Source organism: Dasypus novemcinctus, chromosome 8 (assembly GCF_030445035.2).
Source record: "Dasypus novemcinctus isolate mDasNov1 chromosome 8, mDasNov1.1.hap2, whole genome shotgun sequence".
In the NCBI taxonomy this organism is placed as follows: Eukaryota; Metazoa; Chordata; class Mammalia; order Cingulata; family Dasypodidae; genus Dasypus; species Dasypus novemcinctus.
The window spans coordinates 14,696,320-14,709,774 of NC_080680.1; the positions used below are offsets into that span (position 1 = coordinate 14,696,320).

The following is a 13,455-nucleotide window of genomic DNA, read 5'->3' on the forward strand; positions in this document are numbered from 1 at the left end:
GCAAGACAGTGAGCTGATGTGACGGGCAGGAGTGGCAAGCTGACACAAGATGACGCAACAAGAGACATAAGAAGAAGAAGAAAGAGAAATACAACAAAAGCAGAGAACGGAGTTGGCTCAGGCAATTAGGCGCCTCCCTCCCACATCAGAGGTCCCCAGGTTCAGTTCCCAGTGCCTCCAAAAGGAACAAGGAAGATGAACAGACACAACAAGTGCAAACAATGAGGGGGTGGGGAGTAGTAGATAAACAAAAATAAATCTTAAATTTAAAAAAAGACTTTGAATCAAAACAAACAAAATCCAGCCTTTTTGCAGGGCTTATGTCCATTGGTAGGGCTGAGAGAGCATGGATGGGGGGAGAGGGGGTACAGAGGGAGGGGGGGAGAGGGGGTACAAAGGAGAGAGGGGAAGGGAGGGAAGGGAAGGAAAAGAGGAAGGGACAGGGAAGCGGACTTGGCCCAGTGGTTAGGGCGTCCGTCTACCACATGGGAGGTCCGCGGTTCAAACCCCGGGCCTCCTTGACCCGTGTGGAGCTGGCCCACGCGCAGTGCTGATGCGCGCAAGGAGTGCCATGCCACGCAGGGGTGTCCCTGCGTAGGGGAGCCCCACGCGCAAGGAGTGCGCCCCGTAAGGAGAGCCATCCAGTGCGAAAGAAAGAAAGTGCAGCCTGCCGAGGAATGGCGCCGCCCACACTTCCTGTGCCGCTGATGACAACAGAAGCAGACAAAGAAACACGACGCAGCAAATAGACACAGAGAACAGACAACCGGGTTGGGGGGGGGGAATTAAATAAATAAATAAATCTTTAAAAAAAAAAATTCTTTGGAGACAGGAAAGCAAACTGTAGCCCTGCAGATTTAGTCTGACTGTGTGTTTATTTAAAGAGGGTGGTGCATCAATCTGTGAAAGCCGGGGAGACAGGAGGTGATAGAACCTTCTCTGTCGTACACTTAGACTCTGTTTGAACATATTTGCTTTTATAGTTTAAAAAGAAATTAATGTTCCCAAATCACTGGATGAATCTAGTATTACCCTGATATCAAAATCAGACAAAGATGGTACACACACAAAAAAAAAAAAAAAAGGAAAAGAAAACTACAGATCGCTAACCCTCATGAAATTAGATGCAAAAGTCCTTCACTAGGGAAGTGGATGTGGCTCAAGCAGTTGGGTGCCTGCCTACCACATGGGAGGTCCTGGGTTTGGTTCCCGGTGCCTAAAGAAGACCAGCAAGACCATGAGCTGACGCAACAAGATGTTGATGCAACAAGGTGGCTTTGAAACAAAGAAACACAGTGAGAGACACAACAATGGGGAGTGGAGATGCCTCAAGTGATTGGGTGCCTCCTTTCCACATGGGAGGTCCCGGGTTAGGTTCCCAGTGCCTCCTAAAAAGAAAAAGAAATGAAGATGAGCAGACAGTGAGTGCAAAACAATGGGGTGGGGTGGGGGGGTAAATAAATAAATCTTAAAAAAAAATCCTTCCCTAAATATTAGCAAATAGAATTCAGTAATATACAAAAAGAATAAACACCAAGATCAAATAGGATTTAGAGCAGGGATGCAAGACTGGTTCAATATTTGAAAATAAGTCAATGTCACCTCTCATGTTAACAGATTAATGAAGAAAAATCACATGGTTTTAGCGAGGGAGGCAAGAAAAGAAACCGATGAAACTCAACATCCATTCATGATTAAAAAAAACAAAACTCTCAGAAAACAGAGGGGAACTTCCTCAATTTGATAAAGAGCTTTTACAAAAATTGCACATTAACATTATAATTAATGGTGAAAGACAGAATGCTTTCCACATAAGAAAGGGAAGGAGGCAAGGATGACTGCTCTCTCCAGTCTTATTCAACAGAATGCTGGAGGCGCTAACCAGTGCAATAAAGCAGGATAAGGAAATAAAATGCACACAGAAGTGAAGAAATAAAACAAAACTGTCTCTCCAAAGCAAGTAACTGAGTCCAGCAGGCTCACAGGGACCAGATGAACACACACAAATCAATTGCATTTCACTCTCCACTAGCCAACCAAAACCACAACATGAATTAGCAAAGGGAGAGAAAAAAAGAACGAAACCTTCCCAGGCCCTGTTTTGTTTCATTTTGTTTTCCCTTGAAAGGACTTTATAAAAAATCCATTTGTATTTTTTAGTTACATTTTATAATTCGTTACTTATTTTGTACATATTTATATTTTTTATGTATTGCTAGGGGTCAGCCACGGGTAATGTTCTCAGACGACCAAGCCAGCCTGTGGAGTGTTCTCTGTCGGGCTTCTGACTTTAGTTGGGGTGTGACCATTTCATTATAATCACAAAGGAAAAAAGAAACCTTGAAGGAAAAACAAAAACAAAAACAACAGCAAAGAAATACAGTCTAGGAACTTTTCTTGAGTATTTGCTTAGCTGCTCTATAAGTAGTTGGTGTGTATGAGATGGTTAAGAAGACTAAAGATTTAAAGGTTCCTTTTTCACTTGTCCATGAAGTTGGTGTTTATGTATTTATTTATTTTTTTTGGACTGTCTGATGTGTGGAACAAAGTTGTCCAACAATAAACTGGAATTTCATTTTGCTGAGTTGTTCTAAAAAATTGTATTTCTATATACTGACAGTTAACACGCAGACACTGAAATAAAAAGACAAATACCATTACAAGCACTCAAACAAAGTTGAAAGAAAGAAAAATACTTAGGTGTACATCTACCAAAACAGGTACAAAACTTGTATGGGGCTGAGAACTACAAAACACTGATGGAAAAACAAAAGATCTAAATAAATATACATTGTATTCATAGAATGAAGGCACATATAGTAAAGATAAAAATCCTCCCCCAAAAGATCTACAGGTTTAAAGTAATATCTATCAAAATCCCAGCAAGATTTTTTTCTAGATATAGACAAGCTTATTCTAAAATTGATATGGAAAGGCACAGGTTCCAGAATAGCTAAAACAATTTTGGAAAAGAAGAATAAAGCAGGAAGAACCACTCTACTGATAGCATTACCAGCTACAGTGCTCAAAAGGTTTCTTTTTTCCTTTGTGATTATAATGAAATGGTCACACCCCAACTAAAGTCAGAAGCCCGTGTGTGATGAGCAGAATAAACATGCAGATCAAGGGAAGAGAGAACCTAGAAATAAACCCGCACAAATATGCCCAACTGATTTTTTGCAGGTGCAAAAGCAATTCAATGGTTCAACAATAATACAAACAACCCAAATAAAAATGGGCAAAAGATTTGAATGTGTATTTTTCAAAAGAAGATACACAAGTGGCCACAAACACATGAAAAGATCTCAACATTATTAGCCATTACAGGAACAAATATCAAAACCACAACAAAATACCATCTCATACCCCCTAGTATGGCTATTATTTTTCTTAAACAAATCAATTTTTATAACAAATCAACTTTATTGATACATATTAATAAAGAATACAACTCATCCAAAGTGCACAATGGTATTTGATATAATCACATACTTGTGCATCCATCACTTCAATCATTAGAGCATTTTTATTTCAATAATAATAATAAATAAAATCAAACAAGAAATTTCTTCACCTCTCAATTTCTCTGTTTCCCCTGCTGTACATAGCTGCTACTTTTGCCATTCCATTCCCATGCCCCCCCACCCACCATGGAGATGGCTCCCTCGTCTATCTGCTCATTGTCTGCTCGTTGTCTCTGTCCTTCTTTATGAGGCAGCGGGAACCATACCTGGGACTTCCCATATGGGAGGCAGGCACCCAACTGCTTGAGCCACATCAGCACCCCTGCTATTTCAATTATTGTAATACACAACATTAACAGATTGAAGGGGAAAAAAAAACACATGATCGACTTGACTGATGCAGAAAAGGCATTTGACAAAATCCAGCATCCTTTCTTGATAAAAACACTTTGAAAGATAGGAATAGAAGGAAAATTCCTCAATTTGATGAAGGGGATTGTAGCAGTTTGATATTATTGATGAATTCCCAAAAGAAGGTGGATTATGTTTGTAAACTGATCTTTTCCTTTGGACATATTAGATTGTATTGGATTCATAGGTTTACTTGATTAATTATGTAAATCTCTTGTTCCAGTAGTGGTGGGTGGGGACTTGCAGATAAAAGGCATGGCAAAGGAACAGAGCTGGGGATTCTTGATGCTGGAGTTTTGATGTTGGAGTTTGATGCTGAAGTCTTAAGCTGGCATCCTGGGAAGTAGCCACACAGAGGAAAGAGAAGCAAGCCCCAGGAAAAAAGGAAACTTGAACCCAAAGAGAAGCAAGACCCTGGAAGGGAGGAACCCAGGAAGCCTGAACCCTGGCAGACGTCAGCAGCCACTTTGCTCCAACTTGTGAAAGTAGACTTTGGTGAGGGAAATAACTTATTCTTATGTCCTGGTATCTGTAAGCTTCTACCCCAAATAAATGCCCTTTATAAAAACCAACCAGTTTCTGGTATTTTGCATCAGCACCCCTTTGGCTGACTAATACAGGTATGTATGAAAAACCCATAGCCAACATTGTACTCAGTGGTGAAAGGTTGAAAGTTTTCCCGCTGAGAACAGGAACACGTCAGGGGTGCCCGCTGTCACCAGCGTTACTTAACACTGTGCTAGAATTTCTAGTTAGAGCAATTAGAGAGAGAAAAAAATAAAAGGTATCCAAATAAAAAAAAGAGGAAGTAAAATTCTCACTATTTGCAGATGACATCCTATATTTAGAAAATTCTGAAATGTCTAGGGCAGAGTTACTTGAGCTAATAAATGAGTTCAGCAAAGTGGCAGGACACAAATCAACACGCAAAAATGAGTAATGTGTAATGTTTCTGTACACTAGTATTGAACAATCTGAGGAGGAAATCGGGGGGGGGGGGGGAATCCATTTACAATAGCCACAAAAAGACTCAGATACACAGGAATCAATTCAACCTCTATTTAGAAAACTACAAAACAGTGCTAAAAGAAATCAAAGGTGTGGCTCAAGCAGTTGAGTGTCTGCTTTCCATATGGGAGGTCCCAGGTTCGGTCCTCGGTGCCTCCTGGAAAAAGGAAAACAACAATAAGCAAACAAACAAAAAGAACCAACTCAGGGTAGCCAATGTGGCTCAGTGTTTGAGCACCAGCTTCCCACGTACAAGGTGCTAGGTTCAATCCCCGACCCCAGTACCTAAGAAAAAATCTAAAAATACTTTAAAAAATGAAAAGAAAGAAAGAAAACTAAGAAGACCTGAACAAATGGAAAGACATTCTATGTTTTTAGATTAGAAGACTAAATATAATGAAGAATCAAGCCTACCAAACTGATTTAGAAACTCAATGCAATACCAATCAAGATTCCAACAGCCTCCTTTACAGAAATAGAAAAGGCAATTACCAAGCCTATTTGGAAGGTGAAGTGCACGCAAATAGTCAAAAGCATCCTAAAAAAGAAGAGCAATATGGGAGGAATTTCACTGCCTGAACTTGAAACATATTACAAAGCTACAGTGGTCAAAACAGCATGGTACTGGCATAAAGAAACACACATTGACAGTGGATTAGAATTGAGAGTCCAAAAATAAACCCTCACATCTTACGGTGAACTGGTTTCTGACAAATCTACCAACTCCACTTTACCAGGACGAAAGAGTCTCCTCAACAAATGGTGCTGGGAAAACTGGCTATCTATAACGAAAAGAATGAAAGATGACCCCTATCTCACTCCCTATACAAGAATCAGCTCAAAATGAACCAAAGACCTAAATATAAAAGGCAGGACCTAAAACTACTAGAAGAAAATGTAGGAAGACAGCTTAAAGATCTTGTGGTAGGTAGTGGTTTCGTGTTCTTTATAACCAAAGCATGAACAACAAAATTAAAAATAGATAAATGAGATATCCTCAAAATTAAACACTTTTACACCTCAAAGGATTTTATCAAAAGGGTGAAAAGGCAGTTAGCCCATTCATTGGGAGAAAATGTTTGGCGATCACATATCCTATAAATGTTTACTATCCATGATGAAGAAAGAGATGCTACAACTCAACAATAAAAAGATAAATGACCTGATTTTAAAATGGGCAAAAGATTTGAAAAAACATTTGTCCAAAGAAGAAATACAAATGGCAAAAAACAAAACAAACAAACAAGAAAAAACCACACCTGAAACAATGTTTAACATCACTAGTGACTAGGGAAATGCAAATAAAAATTATAATAAGGTAATATTTCACATCTATTAGAATGGCCACTAATAAAAAGACAGAGAACTACAAGTGTTGGAGAGGATGGAGAGGGATAAGAATGCTTATTCACCGTTGGTGGGAAAGCAGAATGGTACAGCCACTGTGGAGGACTGTTTGGTGTTGGCCCTGATCCCAACCTCTCTTTTTCTTTCATTCCCGATACCCTTTGGGTCCATGACTCCGACATCTGGCGCCCAACGTGGGGCACGAACCCATGACCCTGGGGTTAAGAGTCCCATGCTCTACTGACTGAGCTAGCTGGGCTTGTCTTTCATTCCTGATACCCTTTGGGTCTGCGACTCCGACAGTTTGGCAGTTCCTAAGGAAGTTGCCATGTGACCCAGTGATACCACTACTGGGTATATACCCAGAAGAACTGAGAGCAGTGACCCCAATAGATATCCACACACCCATGCTCATAGTGACAGTATTCTCAATTGCTGAAAGATGGAGACAACCCCGGTATTCATCAACCGATGAATGTATAAACAAATTGTGGTATATATACACAATGGAATATTATGCAACTATAAGAAGAAATGAAGTCATAAAGCATTTGGCAACATGGATGAACCTGGAGGACACTGTTGAGTGAAGCAAGCCAGACACAAAAAGACAAATACTGTATGATTGCGCTATTATAAACTACATATGGGATATAAACTCATGGAGTTAATAACTAGAATATGGGTCACCAGAAAATGGAATGAAGGTAGAAAATGGAAAACTGATGGTTAATCTGTACAGAAATGGTTAAAAGATGGTTTGTTAATCTTTGGAAATCAACAGGAAAAGGTTAGAGCACATCATAGTGTTTGTAACTAGCAGTGCTATTATATGGGTATAAGAGAGGTTGAAAGGGAAAATCTAAGGTCATGTATATTACAAGAAAGCTAAAAAATGTAACATGGGACTGTATAGCATAGAGAAACTTCATGTGAAATGTGAATATGGGTAATATTGCATATATAAGACTTTTTCTTTGAAACTGAACAAATGTATTTTAATGTTACAACAAGACTTTTTAAAAATTTTTTTATTGAATATATATATTTTTGGAGGTATCGGGGACTGAACCTGGGACCTTGTACATACAAGACAGGTGCTCAACTACCGAACTACACTCACACCACAAAACGAGATAGTAATATCAGGCAAAAAGAAAACCAAAGCAGGAAGCAGATGTGTTTCAAGCAGTTGGGTGTCTGACTACCACATGGGAGGTCCTGGGTTTGGTTACCATTGCCCCTAGACAAGACAAGCAAGACAGCGAGCTGAGGTGGCATGCTGATGCAACAAGGAGACACGATGAGGAGATACAACAAGCAGGGAGCAGATGTGGCTCCAGCAATTGGGCACCCCCCTACCTCATGGGAGTTCCCAGGCTTGGTTCCTGGTGCCTCCTAAAAAGCAGATAAGGAAACACAGAGAGCACACAATGAACAGAGAGAGCACACAACCAGCACAAATCATGATGGGGCAGGGGTGTTATAAATAAATAAATCTTAAAAAATAAAATCAACCAAAGCAAACTATGGACAGTAGCATACAGTAATATATTCATAATCTTCCCAGTAAGGGTATAAAAAAAAAAAAAGAAAATATACTCAGGGAAAGAAACTAGGTACAAGGTACCACATATTGATTGACTCCATCTATACAAAATATAAATACAAATAAACTAGAGATACAGAAACAGAATAGCAGCTATGTTGGCAGGAGAAGCATAGAGAGATTAAGAAGTGATGAACTTTTGGGTTTTTTTTTTGTATTTTATTATTACTATTGGAATATTGAAAATGCTTTAATAGTGACTGAATTCATTAATGCACAGCAATATGATTATATCAAATACAACTGACTGTACATATTGGATGGGTTATATGCTATAATATGTATCAAAAAAATTGATTTGTTTTAAAAAAACCACACAATCCCATTAGAAGCTGGGCAAAAGACTTGAACAGACATTTAACCAGAGGATATACAGGTGGCCAATAAACACATGTAATAGCCCTGTGAAAAGAAATAAAATAGATTCTATGGCTAAGAGATTTTAAATGGAATCATGAGGCCTGTTCAGGTTTCCTTACGCAAATCTCAGCCAGATCTCACAAACTGCCCAAGTATGCAACGCCTCAAGCAACAAAGTTCCTCAAAACCCTAAGGCAATCTGGATGCCATAAACAAACCACGGGACAGAGGCCAGGAAACGGTCCACCTGAGGGTACGTGGAGTGCCCTGGGAACGCCTGCTGACCAAACTTACATCATCTTTACCTTCTTTAAAAACCTGTGCCTCTAGGCACCAAGACTGGACACACCCTGGGTTGCTACCCGAATCTGTGCTCCCCGAATTGCAGTTCTAAAAGCTCCCAACAAATGCCTTTGTGGCCTTGCAGTTCAGGTCGTTGTTTCTCAGTCGACAGCCCCAAACTGGGAAACCACCAGACGTCCTCTGATGGGGGAATGGATGAACTATGAATCCCCCATAACGTGAAATATTACTGGGCAGTAAAAAAGAAAGAACTGCTGAAACACACCACAGCCTGGGTGGATCCCCAGAGAGTTATGCCAAGTGGAAAAAACCCAATTCCCAAAGGTTACACGCAACAGGACGCCATTTGTAGAACTGTCTCAGGAGGACGAGATGACAGAAGTGGAGAACAGGTGAATGCCGGCCGGGGGTGAGGCAGGAAGGAAGGGAGAGTGTCCGGGATGCGCTAGGAGGGGTCTGGCCCAGACACAAGCCTTCCGGTGACTGTTATCGATGTCCTGGCTGGGCTCCTGGCCTCCAGCCTGGCGGGAAGCTTCCCTTGGAGGAAACTGAGTGACAGGCCCATGGGATCTCCACAGTATTTCCTACAAGTGCATGTGACGCCACGATAATCTCAAATTTAAAAGTTTAATTTAAAAAAAGAAAAAGAAAAAGCTGAGGGAGTGACCTCGGCTCCAGAAAGGAGAAACAGGGAGCTAGAGAGATCCAGTGAGGCCTCGCCTGGCCTGGCCCCTGGCCCGGCCCCCGCTGTCTGCACCTCTCCTGCACTCCTGCACCGTGACCCTGCTCCCTGCCCTGCTCTCGCCGGCTGCTTCCTCTTGAGGCTCTTTTCTCAGGTCCAGGCCACCTGCTTTGGCGACCACTGGCCGCTTCGTTTGCATCACCCCAACCAGCTCAAATGTCTGCCTCGCTTCCTTCAGGCACTTAGCAACTCAGGGTACGAGCACTCTCCAACCCCGCAGAAGCCAGGGAGGCTGCAACCGCATGCCCCGTCTCCACTTCTCCATTTTCAGATGAGGAAGCTGCAGATCAGAGAAGTGAAGGGCTGCGTCAAGGTCACGGTGCTGGAAAATTCCAGGCAGGTGGGGGTGCCTGGGACCCGTGGGGGAGGCGTGGTGCAGAGAAGGGCAGAGATCGGAGGACACTTCCTGAAGGAGGGGCTGAGTGCCCCCAGAGCGGGGGCCTGAGCCCCACTTAACTGAGGAGGAAACTGAGGTTCAGAGAAGTTAAATGGCTTCGCTGGGTCAGTTGACAACCATTGGCGGAGCAGGGCGTGACTAGGAGCAGAAGAGGACAGCAGGCTCTGCAGGCGATTCCCACACATGGCGGCTGGAAAGACGCTAGAGTGAGCACCTGCCGGTTCCTGTGACGACATTCGGTCACCTGGCTTGCCTGTCACCATGGCACAAGGCTGAGGGGTGATCCCGTCACCCCGCTGCTCGAGCCCACCCAGCTTCTCACAGGCTTTTGGGAACCCAGGGCCCCCGGCCCTGTCGAATTTCACCTGAAGCGTGTGATGCTGGGATGATATCAGCAGAGGGTAAACCCTTGGTGCTACTGCACAAGACAGCCTCAGCGTCCTGAGCTTGACTAAACCTCCAGCAGCTTCTCCTGACTCGGCCCCAACCTCTCCCACCTGGGCCCTCGGGGACTCCGTTAGCCTGGCCTGGACCCTAAGCTAACCTCCTACGAGGACACTCCCTGCTGCTTGAGGTCCTCTCCAGGGCTCTCCCACCAGCCCATGCCGTCCTCCAAACCGCTCCTTCCCTGGGAAGTGGAGCCTCCTCCCTGCACCCCCGCAGCCCCTCTTCTTCCCTAGGCACACAGCTTTGCATGCAGCGCTCTTGCCCGTTCAAGATTGCCTGGGCAGTCTTTCTTTGACACCCCAGATCCTTCCCGGGACCACGAAGATGCCCAGAACTGCGAAGTGGGCAAGCTTTCCTCCCCGTTTCCAGAGACCACGCTCCAGCCAAGGACACCCACACAGGCTGGGGCCAGGGGAGGATGGGGAACGGGGCGGTTACTCCCCAGCCGGTGGGGGGGTGGGAGGGGACCCTTGTCTGCTTTCATGACCCAAGACAAATGTTCCTGACCCCGCTACCTAAAAATAGACCAAGACCCAGGAAAAAGGGCTTCCCAGAAGCAGCGTGAAAGGTTGGGTGACCGGTTTCTGGGATGCTACTTGGTAATACACAAACTTCTACAAAGAACAATTATTCTGTTTGCCATGGGGTGGGGATCAACAACCTATTTAAAAATAAAGCAATAAAAGCCTCTCAGCTGTGTCACTCCAACTCCCAGTCCCCCAGTTATTACACAATAAAAACCAACTGTCTCCATGCTTGTTTATGTATGGAAAATTTAATCTCTACTTAGCTCTCCTCAATCTCCTGAAGGAAAAATTTGGTCAAGAAACCAAGAAAGAAGGGACATTGAGTGTAATTTTACTTTCTGAAAATGCACTTTTGCAAACGTTTCCTAAGTTGTCTTCAACCGAAATTGCATTTTGTTTAAAGGCAGAAAATATTTCCCACATTTTTCCACACCTTTAATTTTATCTAGACCTCTCAGGCAGGTAGGAGGGGGTGGGAAAAACTGGGGATTTGGAATTAAGGAGTCCTGAGGGTGAATCCACCTTGGCCACTCTCAGCTGGGGAATCCCTATATCGCTCTGAACCCCACCGGCAAATATCCCAAGGGCATTAGGTCTTTGTGGGGTCACAGCAAAATGCCTGAAAAATGCTAAGGAGTGAGCAGTGAGTTAATAGTTGATTAACTGCCATTCACTCTACTTCCTTTATACACACACACACACACACACACATATATATATATGAACAGTTGAATTGCCTTACAAATATTTGACGGTTTAGTCATCTTAACCAAAAGGAACCTTTAGCTTTGTACTAGAGAAGCCATCCGGCTTTGAACCCTGACGTTTTGAAAGCTTTCCAGAAAGGAGCTGATAATTACAGAACATTCTCAGGCTGAGTGCTAGGATGACACTTGAGCCTGAAGTGGAAGCAATTATTTCTTTTCTTTAACAAAGAGTGCTGATGTGTCCATACTTCACAGGGCTGTGCTTGGGTGCCTTTTTTTTTTTTTAAATCTCCCATAAGAAAAACAAATCAGTGTGTAGAGGGATAACAGAAAGAAATAAGGCAATCGCGTGCGGCCACGCACCCTCGCCGGCAGCTTGAATAAAGGACCTTGTCGCATTGTTGGGGGGCAGCTGCGCAGCGCCAGCCAGAACTGCTCACAGCCCTGGGCCGCCGTTCCCCCTTTCGAGCTCAGTGCCTGATGGTTAGTGCCTGATGGTTAGTCTAACGTGCCAGCTCCGCCAGGAGACGGTGCCCAGTTGTTTGGTCCAGCAAGCACTGGGCTAACTGTAATACAAGGGCATTTATGGACTTTAGTCACCCTTGACTTTACTGCAGTGGTAAAGCACAGATAGCTCGTTACAATTACATCAGTCAGGGAGATTGCCATCAGCAATGAGTGACGCTTTATCCAATCAGTTGAATGCCTTAAAAGGGGAAGAGATTCCAGCCTTGAGTGAGAACTGCCCAGCTGGTCTTTGGACAGCCAGCATCTCCCAGAACTCGTCAAGGGCCTTCACTGGACTTTCACTGCAGCCCCTGGCTGCAGCCTGCCTGCGCAACCTGGACGTGTGCATCCCCACGGTCACGTGAGAGACTGATAAACTCTTACTATGGACGGATATCTGCTCTTGATTCTGTTTCCCTAGAGAACCCTGACTGACACAGCGCCCGATCTAGCACCCGATCCTGCCGAGGGTCATCTTTGCAAGCACGTGGACCCACTCTTCCCTTCTGGGGGCCTGAGTCCCCAAGCCTAGGCAAAAGGCACAGCAGGGGCCGCTTGCAGGGCTTCCTCTTCTAGGGTGGTGGGGTGCTGGGGCCGCCTAAAGAGAGCCACAGCAGCTCGGCTTTAAGGAAGGAAGGAGGAACGAGGGGAGAAGGAGGGGAGAGGGAGGGAAGGGGGAAGGGGGGAAGGGAGAGGGAGGGGAGAGGGAGGGAAGAGAGGGAAAGAGAGAGGGTAGAGGGAGGGAAGGGGAGAGGGAGGAGGGAGGGGAGGGGAGGGGGAGGGAAGGGGAGGGAAGGGGGAAGGGGAGGGAAGAGAGGGAGGAGAGAAGAACAGGAAAGAGGGAAGGAGGGAGGGAAAATGAAAGGGAAAGGGAAGGAGGCCTAAGTGTCCATCACAGGGCCTGAGCAACACATTCCACGTGCAAACAGGGCTAAGGAGGGTTCTAGGATTGAGGGGTGGGCAAAGGGTGGGGGAGCTTCAGCTTTATTCTCATACAGTTTCCATGATGATTCCTGAGGCAGCACAGTTTGCTCTGCAGAAAAAATTTTTTGCAAGTTGGTAAAAAAAAAAATCATGTCCCGGAGAAGATGGGAGTCCAGATGCCCCTTTTTGCCTTTGAAGGTCTTAGACTCTGCATATTAGACGAGGCGTCTGGCCACACACAGCAAGGGGTAGGGCACGGGAGGTGGGAGGTGGGGAGACCCTCTCAGCAGGGAGCGAGCAGGCAGCAGCTCCTGGAATCGGCACCCCCTCACCCCCGCCTCGGGTCTCCTGCAGACACACAGGCACCCCTCCCTCACCCCATGCTGGCCAGCCTCCTGCTCCAAGACACAGCGTGTCTCCGCCTGTGACGGGAACCCCCTGAGCCGGGACATGCCCGCGGCAAACGGCAAGGTTACAAATTCCACTTCCAGCCCCAGCGGCAGCTGCAGGTGCTCCTTCAGGCACCAATACTTCCCGGTGTCCAGAAACCGCCCGCCTGGAGCGGAGCAAAGTCCATCACAGCGTATTCTGACAGCTTATTCTAGGACCTACCAGATCGGTGTAAGCCCCCTGTGCCAAACAGCCTAGCCTAGTCCAGCTCTGTCCGGTGGAATATTCTGCAAATTGTTTGCCCAGTGGCTT

The 13,455-nt window shown here is 44.8% G+C and overlaps 1 protein-coding gene, 1 non-coding gene and 1 pseudogene across 3 annotated transcripts in view; 1 reads left to right on the forward strand and 2 right to left on the reverse strand.

Moving 5' to 3' along the window:
- FGD3 (FYVE, RhoGEF and PH domain containing 3) overlaps nucleotides 1-13,455 on the reverse strand; it is a 162,453-nt gene that overhangs the window by 83,623 nt on the left and 65,375 nt on the right. The window lies entirely within an intron of this gene.
- Nucleotides 1-13,455, forward strand: part of LOC139439424 (FYVE, RhoGEF and PH domain-containing protein 6-like) — a 65,751-nt pseudogene that overhangs the window by 8,467 nt on the left and 43,829 nt on the right.
- Nucleotides 6,417-6,489, reverse strand: TRNAK-CUU (transfer RNA lysine (anticodon CUU)). The gene has a single exon. It is a non-coding gene; the product is annotated as a tRNA-Lys (tRNA).